The sequence below is a fragment of the Equus przewalskii genome, chromosome 21 (genome assembly GCF_037783145.1).
Source record: "Equus przewalskii isolate Varuska chromosome 21, EquPr2, whole genome shotgun sequence".
In the NCBI taxonomy this organism is placed as follows: Eukaryota; Metazoa; Chordata; class Mammalia; order Perissodactyla; family Equidae; genus Equus; species Equus przewalskii.
The window spans coordinates 4,933,424-4,947,417 of record NC_091851.1 but is presented as its reverse complement, the minus strand read 5'-3'; the positions used below and the strand labels follow the sequence as shown (position 1 = coordinate 4,947,417).

At 38.0% G+C, this 13,994-nt stretch overlaps 1 protein-coding gene across 6 annotated transcripts in view; it reads left to right on the top strand.

Moving 5' to 3' along the window:
* CFAP61 (cilia and flagella associated protein 61) overlaps window positions 1-13,994 on the top strand; it is a 294,720-nt gene that overhangs the window by 82,191 nt on the left and 198,535 nt on the right. The gene's annotated exons all lie outside the window — the stretch shown is intronic.

Genomic DNA, 13,994 nt, shown 5'->3' with positions numbered 1-13,994 from the left:
TTGATTATAGTTTTTAGCCATTAGTAACCTTTATGTTACAGAGAAAATGAAGAAGTAGACAATTGTGGATTGTCTGTCACATACCAGCATTTTCTAGCAGACTAGCAAATTTTATGAATTTCATAATTTTTACAAGTATACCCCTTTTTACAGCACAATTTTTCAATGTGGCAAAACCAAATATCTTTATTAACAGATTCAAATATCTTTAGACTTTCTGTAAACGTAAGAAGTCAAAAGTATATAAACTTAAGCTCTATTTAATAATGAATGTTTCAATATTTTATCTTCCTTAGAAATGATTTAGATATTTGATGAATGTTTATTGTTTAACATAGCATAACTTTAAGGTTGCAAGTTACCAAAAAGATTTTGTAAACTATTTTTAGGCAGGCATATTATAAGACACAATTATAGTTGAAATAAAGTTTGTGAGAATAATGGCATAATTTGATACAATCAAATTTATAATTTTTATAATCTTAAATATCTAGTAGATATAATATTAGCTATTGGCTGTTAAACCCAAGTAGAATAAAACGCACACCTGTATTATTAATGCTGATAATTCTGGACATACCTATTTTTATTAAATCAATAATACCAAATTAATCTTATTTACCAAAGATTTATCCAAGTCACATGAACTTGAGAAGCATTTGGGTTGGCTCCCATATTTCTGGAAGTTTTGGGAATATTTAATTTTATAAGCACCTATTTTTCTCTAAGACAATTAGAATCGAGCTTCTTTAAGGGATTTTATAAATTTAATTTGGTAATACCATCCAGAGAGAGAGAAATGTCACATACACATAATGTACATACATGCATAAAGACAGGTGCAAGTAGGGACCTTATAGCTTTCTTCCTAAGATTTTAGCCATGACTCAGGCATAAATACAGTAATATAAAACTCACTACTTTATGTGAGAGTTGGTTCTTATCTTTCCCCACTTTCTAATTTTATCTGAATTGTGTTTCTGGCAGATGGAACAAGTTAAGGTTACTTGCTTAATATGAAGGCTAAAGATTTTTAACAACATTTGTGGGGGAGACTTTTAAGATTTTATTCTGTTCTGACATGTAATCTTGGAGGCTGTGGACTGAGTTTTGGGCAAGGACTGAGTCATCAGCAAGCAGCTGTCCGAGTGTCTCTAACGCTCGTCTGAGTGGATAAAATATCCAGGCTGTTTTTCGATTAGCCTTATTTTTTTTCCTTTTCAGCTTCAGGTGGTTGTTTTTGGGATCCCTGAGTCCCTGAGAGCCCCCAGCATGGGGGCTCAGGGAGCCTAAAGTTAGTAAAATCATGTCAGTAAGAAAGGAAAAGGACAAAGTTAGCACCATAGTGGTGGAGCGTATTGTCAGCCAGGGGTTGGAGAAAGGAGGTTTCAGTTGATTGAGACATTCCTACAAGGGGAGCCCAAACAAGTAAGGAGAGCAGAGGGGCCTTGAAACAAAAAGCCAAAAACTCCCAGTCCAGGAGTTAGGGAGTGAATTGTCACATGAAACAAAGAGGCAGGAAGAGGAATTTCCAGCCCAAGCAGGACCTTTCAAACAAAGAAACCGGAGATTCTAATACAGCTTCAGAGAGTGTACTCACTGCATATGTGACTCAAACCAATAACCATGGATGCAAGAGGCATCCCCAAAGAGGACACAGAAGATGCATCCTCCATACCCAAAGATAGCCAAGGAGAAAGAAAGCAAGGACCTCTGTTGCCACAGGAGATGAGAATGGCGCTTAGGTGTTTGTGTTTCCAGTCCCCCACAAAAGTGAAATGCTTCTGATCATGGACCTGTTAATCTGTGAATCTGGACGGGTGATACTGAATTCTCAGCACTACAAAGGCAATGGGGAAGAGATGACAAGGGTCTTTATGGGCTGAGACCCTTTAGGCTTTAGACTTAGGCAAACCCCCAGAGAGCTGGCAGTGGTTGGTCAGAAAATGTTCCTTATGCACTTTGTGTTTCTGGCCCCCAGCCTGATGATTGGCCTCTTCCAAGTGCAGACCTGACAATCTGCATCCCCCGGCAGGTAGAAAAACAGAGAGGGCGCTCTCGCTGGGTCCGAGTCAAGCTCTCAGGACACAAAACTGAGAAGAAAGGAGAACCTCATCCAGTTTTACTGGTAACCCACAGCAAAGTTTGTCCAAGTGACTTCCAGTCTGGTAAGAATCAGAAACTCACCAGCCTGTGAGACTGACTTGAACATATAGGATGTATGCCTATGTTCTACCCTATAAGTCTCCTTTTTTTTTTTCTCTGAGGAAGATCTGCCTTGAGCTAATATCTGTTGCAAATCTTTCTCTTTTTGCTTGAGGAAGGTTGGCCTTGAACTAATATCCATTGCCAGTCTTCCTCTATTTTGTATGTGCGTCACTGCTGCAGCATGGCCACTGACGAGTGGCGTAGGTCTGTGCCTGGGAACTGAACCTGGGCCATCAAAGCAGAGAGCACTGAACTTAATGACTAGGCCAGCCCCTAACTCTCCTTCTAATGACAAACAGCATGACAAAAGACACAGACAGACAGGACACAGTGGCCATCTATAACAAGAGTCACAATATCAAAAACACTAGTTCTTACCATAAACGTTTCTTCTGTACAGTCATGCACCACATAACAATGTTTTGGTCAACAATGGACTTTATATATATTAGTACCATATAGCCTAGGTATGTAGTAGGCTATCTCATAGAAGGTTATGTAGGTATACTCTATGATGTTCACACAGCGATGAAATTGCCTGACATCACATTTCTCAGAATGTGTCCCTGTCGTTAAGTGATGCATGACTGTATAGCTAGATTTTGGAAAATCTTTTTTAGAAAAGACAAGGAAAGAATCTTCTTACTCTCGCTTGACTGGAGCCTGAGCAGAATTCCAGGAGTCTGACTGGTAAGAAAGCTCACTTTTGCTTGCTTGGTCAGAGGATCTGGGCTTTCAGCTACAGTCTCTGGATCAAGCAGGAAGTCCCAACCATCACCAAAACCATTGGGAGAAAAATCTTTTCCTCTTACAACTTGGGTCTGAATGGTCAGGGACCTGCAAATTAACCGACAATAGACAGATCAGCAGCAGAAGTGTTTATTGCACGGGCAGGAGTACTCTGTAGTGGTGAGTAACTAGCTGAATAGCCAGAGGTAAAAGTACATAAAGCAACTTAACAAAAGGGAGTGGGGGAGTTAGAGCTTTCTTGGGAAAGTGTGGAAGGGTCTATTGGGTTTTTGATCCTAATGGGAATGGCCAGTCTCACTCCTTACTGGGAGGTTCCCGGGAGTGTGTCTAGGGGAGTGTGTCTAGGGCGGGTGGTTTATGGCTGCTCAATTTGCACTTCCCTGTGGAAAGGGTCAGTCTTCTCCCAAACAGGAAACTCTCGGAGCAAGTCCATGGCAGCTGTATTTTCAGGAGGCTCTGCTTAGGTTTAGATTATGTTTCTGTGACTGCTGATGGTTCAGATGTTTTCAGTTTAAAGTAATCTTCATAATTCTTTGGTGGGCTGTTAATCCCTCACATTTAAAGCTATGAATCTTCCACTCAGTATTGCCTTGTCTATATCCCATGGGGTATTATCAATTAATACTGATATTAATGTTCGCATTCTCATGTTGTTATTTTATGAATAATCTGTGGTTCTGGTTTTAATATCTTCTTTCATCTAAAAGTTATTTAGGGTTTGATTTCCAGTTGGTGTGATTAGTGGGTGTGTGTGTGTGTGTCCTCTTGTCAGGAATTTCTAAATTTTTTGCATTATGCTTAAAAATATGACATGTAATTTCTACTTTTAGTTTAAATTGAGGTCTTTCTTTACAGCCTGATCCTAGTATAGGATCAGTTTTTACATATGTCCACGGACTTCTGAAAAGAATGTATATTCTCTGTTTATAGAGTTTAAACTTTGATATAGCGTTATTAAATACAGCTTACTGATGACATTCAAATTTTCTATCTTTATTATTGTTGATTTGGTCTATCATATTCTGAGAAGGTAAATTAAAATTTCTGTTTATTGTGGTCTTGTCTATTTCTCTTTGCGTCTGTAAAACTTTGGCCTTAGGTACTTAGATGCTAGGCTCTTTGGTGCATGTGGTTTCATGACAACGAGGTTGTCATTGTGTCTATCTTTTACCAATATAAAGTAACTATTTTTGCCCCATCTGATATGTTTAGGTTTGTATTATATTTAACCTGATGATAGTATTTCCATTTCAATGCCAACACTATACCAGAAGAAATTTTATAATGAATTATTCTAAGCAATGTCCTCTAAGTCTAGGGCATAGGCAGTTTTGACATGAGGTAATGAAGAATGGATCCTAAACAACTTCACTCAAATTTCCCACCTCATTTTGTTTTACCTTTCACATTCAGATCTACTATCCACATGGAATTGATTTTCATGTATGGTGTGATATAAGAATCAAGCTTCATTTAAAAAAATATGGATATCCAATTGACCAAGCACCATTTATTGAAAAGCTCATCCTTTCCCCCAGTGCAGTGCCACCTTTGTCACAAATCAGTTGTCTATATATTTGTGGGTTGATTCTGGAATTCTTTTTTCTCTTTGTCAGTACTATCCTGCCTAATTACCATAGCCTTATGATAAATCCTGATATCATGTAGAGCTAGTCTTTTTACCTTATTTTTTAATTGACTTTTTTATTCTTAGTTATCTGATTTCTCACATGAACTTGAGAGTCAGCTCAAAAATGATGATAGCTTTAGAGATCTTGAATGAGATTGCTTTGAATTTATAGATCAGTTTGGGGGAACTGATATCTTTACAATATATTACGACTTCCAATCTATGAATGTGGTATATTCCTCAATTTATTTATGGCCTCTTTAATTTCTTTCCACAATGTTTTATAGTTTTTGCATAGAGGCTTTTCACATCTGTTTATTCCTAGGTATTTGATATTTTCACACTTTTGGAAATTACATCTTTAAAAAATTTTGTTTTCAAATTGTTTGTTGCTGTTATATAGAAATGCAGTTGGTTTTTGGATATTGACCCTCCATCCAACAACCTTGCTACAGTGACTTATTAATTCTATGAATTTATCTGTAGATTGTTTTGAGTTTTCTCTGTATAATGTAAATTTTAAGTTTTTACTTTCCAGTTCTTTTTCATGCACTGGCTAATACCTTGAATACAAGTTGTGTTAGCAGACATCCTTATGTTGTTCTCAATACTAAATGGAAAGCTCTCAATATATCATCATTAAGGATGACTTTGTGAATACCCATTATCAGATTAAAGAAGTTTCTGCATTTCTGGTTGGCTAAGAAATTTATCAGGAATGGTTGTCTTTTTATTGAATTGAATTTTATAAAATGCTTTATTTGTGTATTTACTGAGATGATCATATGATTTTTATCCATTATTTTGTTAATGAGGTGAATTATGTTGATTGATTTTTCTATGGTAACTATTTTGTTAATAATAACCATACGTTATTCTTTTTATGCAATGCTGGGTTCTTTTTGCTAATGTTTTGTTGAGGATTTTTGCAGACATGTTCAGGCGTGAGATTGGTCTGTGATTTTTACCCCTTGAAATGTCCTTGCAAAACTCTGGAAATGAGATTATGCTGGCCTCATAGAACAATTTGAGGAGTATTCTCTCTTCTATTTTTAGAAGTTTTTGTAAGTTTAGAAATATTTATTCTTTAAATATTTTGTAGCATTTGCCAGTGAAGCAGTCTGAACCTGGTGTACTTTTTTGGGGAAAGTTTTTAATTGCAGTTTCAATTTTTTAAATTGTTATAGAACTATTCTTCTTTGGTCTGTTTGGTAATTTGTAATTTTTTATAAGAATTTATATGTTTTCTTTACATTTTCAAATGCGTTAAGATAAAATTGAAGCTGTTCTTCATTTTCTCTTATTAAACTGTTAATATTCATAAGCTGTGTAGTGATGCTGCCTTTTTCAAAATTCCTGACCTTGATATTTGTATTCTCTCTCTGGAGCAATCTCGCTAGTGACATCAATTTTATTAGTCTTCGCAAAGAACCAATTTTTGGCTTGTTTGATCCTTCCTATTTAATGTTTATTATCTATTTCATTTCTGCTCTTTTCTTTATTATTTCCTCTTTTTTATTTTTGGGCTTAATTTGATGTTGTTTTCCTATATTTTAAGATAGGTTCTTGACTCATCGATTTTCAGTTTTTCTTCTTTTCTAATATGTGTTTAAACTATAAATATTCCTCTATGCTTGGATTTAGCTGCAACTCACAAATTTTGTTGTATAATGTATTCATTATCAATATTTTTGAAATTTTATTTTACTCATTCGTTGGCCCATAAGTTGTTTAAAACAATATTTATTTCCAAAAATATGGGGATATTCTATTTATCTTTTTATTTTATTTTATTGTGGTAAGAACACTTAGCATAAGAACTACTTTCTTAAATTTTTAAGTGTACAATATAGTTTTGTTAACTACAGGCACAGTTGTACGGCAGATCTCTAGAACTTGTTCATCTTGCATAACTGAAATTTTATACCTGTTGAATAGCAACTCCCCATTTCCCCTTCCCCCAGACCCTGGCAATCACCATCCTACTCTCTGCTTCTATGCGTCTGACTATTTTAGATACCTCATATAAGTGAAATCATGCAGTATCTGTTCTTCTGTGACTGGCTTATTTCACTTAGCATAGTGTGTTCAAGGTTCATCCATATTGTCACATATTGCAGAATTTCCTTCTCTTTTTAAGACTGAATAATATTCCATTGTATGTATGTACCACGTTTTCTTTATCCACTTGGGATGTTCTAGCTATCTTTTTATTACTAGGTTTTAGCTTATTGCATTGAAGTCAGAAAGCCTACACTGTGTGATTTTAGTCCTTTAAACGTTTTTCAGCATATGGTCAATTTTTGCAAATGTTCCTTGAGTCCATGAAAAGAGCATATATCCTATAGTTGTTAGGTGCAAGGTTCTATAAGAATCAGTCATGTTTGATAGCAATGTTGTCAAATATTTTATCCTTATTGACTTCATCACTTGTTTGATCAATTCATGAGAGGTGTATTAAAATCTCCTGCTTTGATGGTGAAAGTACCATTTTTACTCATAGTCTATCATTTTTTCATTATATATTTTGAGTCTATATTATTAGGTGCATAATTTTTAAATCATTATATCTTCCTTTAACTTTTCTTTATCAATTATGAAGTGTCTTTCTTTGCCTTAAAGTCTACTTTTTATGGTTTTAATATGGCCACACCTACTTTCTTTGAGTCATGTTTGCACACCATGTCTTTTTCCATCCTTTTATTTTTATCCTTCCTATTTCCTTACCTTTTGGATGTGTCTCTTATAAATAGCATAGAGTTTGGTTTTTGTTTTTAATTTGATGTGACAACCATTGTCTTTTTAATTGGGGTATTTAGTCTATTTATGTTTAATGTTTTAATGGGTTTATATTTACCATCTTACTTTATAGATGTCCCCTATGTTTCTATTTTTTATTCCTGGTGTTATTTCTGCCTTTTTCTTTCTTAATCTCACTAATGTCAATTTAATTAGTATTTTCAAAGAACCAGCTTCAGGATTTGGTTGATTCTCTCTGATATTTTTTCTGACTGCATCAATAATCCATTGCTGCAGTAATGCTGCTAACAGACAACCACAAAGCCACAGTTACATACCACAGCAAGCATGTTTTGCTCATGCAGTTGGGGTCAGCTAGACAGATCTGCTGATCTTGACTGGGTCTTCTCACATGTCTTGGGGTTGGTTGCCTGTTGGCTAATCTAGGCTGGCCTTGGCTCTGTTCCATATGCCTCTCACTCTTTAGCAGGCTAGATTGGGCATGTTCTCATGGTGACAGCAGAGGTGCAAGAGACCAAGTGGAATCACACAAGGCTTCTTGAGGTCTAGGCTTTGAACTAACACATGTCACTCATCCAAAACAGATCACGTGGCTGAGCCCACAATCAGAATGAGAAGACACTACATGGCAAAGGGCCTAAATACAGAGAGAGTGAAAAATCGGCATCATCATAACAACCCATGATTAAAAAAAAGAATAATGCTGATGATTTTTGTCATGGCCTTCTTTCTCCTGTCCTAAGGAGACACAAACTCCAGTTTAGCCTGGAGAGGGCTAAAACCTATAGTCTCATCTCAAGACAGTGATCTGGGAATTACTAGTGCATTATGCTCAAGTTCATCATACTGTCTGGCTTGGAGTCTGCACTGCAGTCTAGATGGGAGGAGTTGCCTTGAAAAATATGAAGAAAGCCCTTTGTCCTCCTGTCATGCAACTTGCCTAGTGTTTTTCTTTGTATCATTATGGACTCTATTCGCAGCCTCTTGCTGTTCATTCAGCTGTTCAGCAAATGCTGAGTATATCCCATATACTAGACTTTAGGAACCTAGTCTAGTACATGGTAAGTCTAGTACTATCTAATGGCAGGATAAAAATGCAAGACAAATGAATTTATAATCAGAGAATTGTTTTGAAGGTTAGAAAATTGTGGTGGGACCATAGCAGAATTATACCTAAGTCATCTTTAGAGCACCAGCATAGACTTTATAGAAAAGAAAGCTCTTGAGTCAAACTTCAAAAACAAATTGGAGCTTTCTAGGTAAATAAGCAGAAAGATTTTCCTGGAAGAGGGAACAAAATGTGCAAAATAAGGAGGTATGAAGTGAGGGAGTGACAGGAGATAAAGCAGAACAGGAGATGGAGGCAAAGCAATCAAAGCCTTGCATGCCTTACAAAAGAATTTAGATTCTATTTAATTACAACATATCTGATGATGAACCACTGGGAATCTTTAATTAGAAATGGATACATGGTCTTCCAGTTCACAGGAAGACTTTCCAAGGGTCACTAGAGTGTCCGGGACAGAGATAAGAAGAGAGTGAAACAGAACAGTGATTATGTATGAACCTGGGATATATTTTGGAGAATTGGTGGAACTTGATGTTTTACTGCATATGGGGAAGGAAGGTTGTGGAAAAGGGAAATATCAAGGATGACATCAGAAATGAGGTGGATGATGGAACCATTTTGCAAGATGGCAATAATAAGAGTGAATGACTTATTTGATGGAGATGCTGTGATTTCTGATTTGGACAAGTTTGACCTTCCTAATAAGGATTTGGTTGGATACACAACACTCAGTCAGCAACCGGTGCCTACTGAGGTAGACAGAAACATGACCTCCCCAAAGATATCCACATCCCAATCCCTGGGACCTGTAAATGTTACCTTAGTTTTGCAAAAAGAGTCCTTCTAGGTCTGATTAGGGTCTTGACATGAGGAGATTATCCTAGATTATCTGAGGGTCCCTGAATGCCATCACAAAGTGTCCTTATGTGAGAGAGACAGAGGGAGATAACACAGACAGAAGAGGAGGAGACCATGTGACCAGGGAGGCAGAGATTGGAGTGATGTGGCTACATGGCAAGGAATGCCAGCGGCCATCATGAGCTGGAAGAGCCAGGAACAGATTCTCCCCAAGAGCCTCTGGAGGGAGCGTGGCCCTGCTGACACTTTGACTCATTGCCAAGTCCCCAGCGTCTAGGGTGTTAGTGTCTAGCAGATGGTAGGTGTGAAATATAAATTTTTTAATGAGTCAATGAATAAATAAATGAACACTCAGTGTGCTTTGTTCGTACCTCTGCTTTAGTAGTTTTCACACGGTAAGATAGTTAGGGGTGTGTGTGCGCCCACACACCCTGATCGCTTGTGAGCATTTTAGAGTAAGAATGATGCGTCTTATTCCTCATTACTTCTGTGTACCTCATAGAGTGCCTGCAACTCATTGTTCTCCATTGACTTTTAGTTGAATAAATGATTTCACTTGAGCCTCTAATCTTTTCTCTTCTGAAAACTGAGTGACTTAAATTCATTTGTGAGTCTTTTCTGAAATCATCCATAATATTAAAATATTAAACAAAAATGACTGTTTTGTAGGGGCTGGCCCTGTGTCCTAGTGGTTAAGTTTGACATGCTCTACTTCAGTGGCCCAGGTTCATGGGTTTGGATCCCTGGCACAGACCTACATCACTTGTCAGCCATGCTGTGGCAGTGACCCACATACAAAATAGAGGAAGAATGGCACAGATGTTAGCTCAGCGACAATCTTCCTTAAAAAAAGAACAAACCTATTTTGTAATATTTTGAAGAAAGAAATTTACTTTTATAATGAGACATTTTTTGAATCTTAGTTGCACTGGTAATACATGAAACTGTCCTCCTTTAAAAAATTAGGATACTAGTTAAAGTTGAGTTCCCTTTGATCAACATCCAAGCCTGGTTCTCTCTCTCTTCCCCAGAAATAGCCATTGTTAAAACTTTAGTATGTATCCCTCCAGATCTCTTGTTTATACTTTTGTATGAAGTCCATGTATTCATAGAAAAAATACTACCATTTTGTGGCAGTGTTTTTTATATAAATGGCGTCTTTTGGGTATGTGACATTTCGAAGTTTGCTTCTTCACTCATCTCTTTGGGATCTGACAATGTTGATACGCATGGGTCTAGGACACTCCTTTTGCCTTCTGGGTAGTATTCCGCTGTGTGGAATGTGCCACATTTGTCCATCTACGTAGATAAATTTTCAACAGCATTTACGTTGCTTCCATTATTTTGTTATTGGGAATGATGCTCCAGTAACATCCTTGAGCATGTCTCCTTGGGGCCCGTGCAAGAGTCTGCACAGGTTGTATTCCCAGAATTGTTCTTGCTGGGCTTGGAAATGCCTCACATTGCCACCAGCGTGATGTCATTGTTTTCATTTTATTTCTCCAAATATTATTGAGGTTGAACATTCTTTGTTTATTGATTGTTTACATTTCCTGTCCATTTATTGCCTTTGCCTTTTGGGTTTTTTCTTTTCTTGAAATATTGGTCTATTGCGTGTATTGTGAATATTTTCTCCATGTATCTTTTTGTTTTAACTTTTTTTTAAGGGTACTTTTGACAGATAGAACTTCTGGATTTTGATGTAGTCAAATATGTCAATATTTTTCCTTTATGACTTCTGCTTTTGCATTTTTAAGAAAGGATTTTTCCACCTGCAAGATCATAGAGATATTCTTCTGTATTTTCTTCTAGTAATTTCAAAGTATTTTAAAAACATCTTTAGGCTGTTAATATATCTACCATTGACTTTTATGTATTATATGAAATAGAGGCCGAAATTAACTTTTTCCTATATGGTTAGCCAGCACTACTTATTGTATAATTTATTCTTTCCCCACCAATTTGAAGTGCCATCTTTAACATATATCAATGCTTCGTAATTGCCTGGCCATTTCTAGATTCCATTCTGTTCTATTCCTACTCTGATAACTTATTATTTTAATAACTATGGCTTTATAATATGTCTTAAGATTCATTAGGAAATTTGGCCCATTCTTTGTTCTTATTTCTTAAAATTTTGTTGACTATTGCTTCATATTTACTCTTTTAGAATCAGTTTATTTCATTTCAAAAAAAATCTTATTGGGATTTTCAGTCAATATTTAAAATAAATGTTAAAAACCACCAGATTGTATACTATTATTAATTCCTAAAGCCTTCATGATGTATTATTTAGCTTTCCCTATGTATTATTGCTGTTAGACAAAGAGCAGGGCAGATCCAGGTCTTGTGGCTCCTGAAGTCTGTACCATTTGGGAGCCCTCTTTAAGAAAAAGCATGCCAAATTATGAGTGCCGTGGGAGGTGCTGTGCCTTGGGGGGGCCTGTACTGGGGAGGTGCTGGAAGCTCCAGCTTTATCAGCTTCCTGGTGAACCCACCTCAGATCAGCAGTCTCCCTTGGAGAGAGAGTCCTAGCAAATTGTGCCTTCACTCCCTCTAGAATAAACTACTAGTTCATGACTTCTAAGCTACTTAGGTAGTGTAAGCAATAAAATAACAATTAAATTTGCAACCTCAGTTGTGTTTTTAGTTGTGTGTTATATAATACCACTGCCTCAACTTTTCCCTGGGATGGCACCTCACGTCTGAGGATCTCAGGGCACATTATGAACATTAACTAATTAAACCTCACAAAACCCCAGAGACACAGGGAGGAGAGAGCGAGCATCACCTCGCCCAGTTCTGAAATGCAGCCACCTCTGGGGACGAGCATGGCAGCTGCTTAATAATAATCTGCAACACCCATGACAGTTTAGCCAAGACAATTAGTCATGGTAGTTGGTAATTGTCTCATGAACATTAGGCTGTCAAAGAGTGAAGTCACCAGGATTATTAGTTCATTGCAAATCTAATTCATTCTTTAAGATTCTTCACTTTTTAGCAATTTTGTCCTAATTGTAAAAGAAACACATGCACAGGGAAGGTCTAGTTTCTTTTTAGTTGTGTTCTTTTGTAGTTCTCCAAATTTAAAGCTTAAAATAGGAGACAACTATCTTTTAAAAAAATAAAGTACAACTTAAGAATAAGGAGTTATGTGGGTTTTTTAGTTGAAAAAGTTTGCTGATGAGCAAAACAAATAAATGATGGTAGAAATCAGAAGAACAGCTACATTTAAGATGTGTTGCTAGTCAAGAGGATGAGGGAAACTTCTGGGTGCTGGAAACGCTTTCAATATTCATCTAGGTGGTGGTTATGTGGGAGTAGATATCTGTAGAAATTCACGCACTTTACTGTGTGTTATATCTCAATAACAAAGTAAATTAACCTAAAAAGCACACTGCTCTTGTCCTCTTGAGATGCTGGAAACCCTGTCTAGACTATCTGGAATGTTTTGCAAGGAGCAGGATGCATTCAGGAACTAGAGACGTGATATATTTTATTCCTCCCAAAGCGTCTTTCTCCAGAAGGGGCGTTCCAAGTCCTTTGCTTGTCTCTCCTGACATTTTCTCTCCATGGCGGGCTACCCGTCATGCTGGGATGCGGTTCTCTTTCCTTGTACCTTCAACATTATGTACCTCCTCATCTGTGCCCTTTACACCTCCTTGGGTATCTAATTTTTCTCTTAGAATTTCATTCTATTTCATTCACCTACATCTTTTCCAGGAGCAGATATAGGGCATGAATGATCCAGGGATATGAATGGAGAGGAATCTGCAGGAGCCATTGCCCTGGCTGGTGCTGGAACAGCACAGTAGGAGGAGAGGAAGCCGAGGGCATCTAGGCTGCCTCTGGCCCACAGCATCTGATGTGACAGTTACAAACATAAGACGGAGTGGCAGGCCCATGCTGGCAGCAGTGTCTTGGAGCCTCCAGCAGACCCAGGGTCCCTCCTGCATCTGCGGCAGCCTCCAAGGAGGAGCAGCCCCTGAGCAGAGCGTGCTAGGCTGCTCTGAGCTAAGGCCCAAAGACTGTGAGCAGATCAGGCTGAGAGGCCCCCAGCAGAGCAGGCACAGAGTGAGCCAGAAGGGAGGAAGTCGGGGCGGGGAGAGATGAAGAGGGGAGAGAAAGAAAGGGGAAGGGAGAGAGGGGGTGAGAGACATAGGAAGAAAGAAAAGAAAAGAAGGCAGAAGGAGGAGGATGAGAAGGAGGAGGGGAAAAAGAGCTCTTTAGGCAATAGGAAACTTTTTTCCTACTGTAATTTTTAGTCAAGCTTAAATACTTGAGCACTACTCTGCTTGTTGATTTTCCAGGATATATTAAAGCAGCTGAGCTCTGCTCCAGTTCTTCTCACTTAGACAGTAGAAAAGTGAAAATAGTGGCCACTGTCAGACCGTGTGTTCACAGCATTTTCAAGAAAGGGAAGGCAGCGCTGGTGCTGATCTTAGGCTTTCACGTGGCACTGACAGAGCTAACTGTGGCTTTTCCACATTCTGTCTTAAAATTTCAAAGCCTGGCATCCGGCAAGTTGACAGTCAGTTGTCTGTAAACGTCAAAGGGGGCTCCTCTGACAGGATCACAAAGCTCAGTAGCCTGCAGAGGTTGAGGGCGGCCTGGGGGCCAGGCCAGGCCCAAGCCCATGGCTGGCATCACTTTATCTCCACGACACTGGTAGGGGCGGGTACATTCAATCTCCATCATGTGGGCGAGGGCACAGAGAGG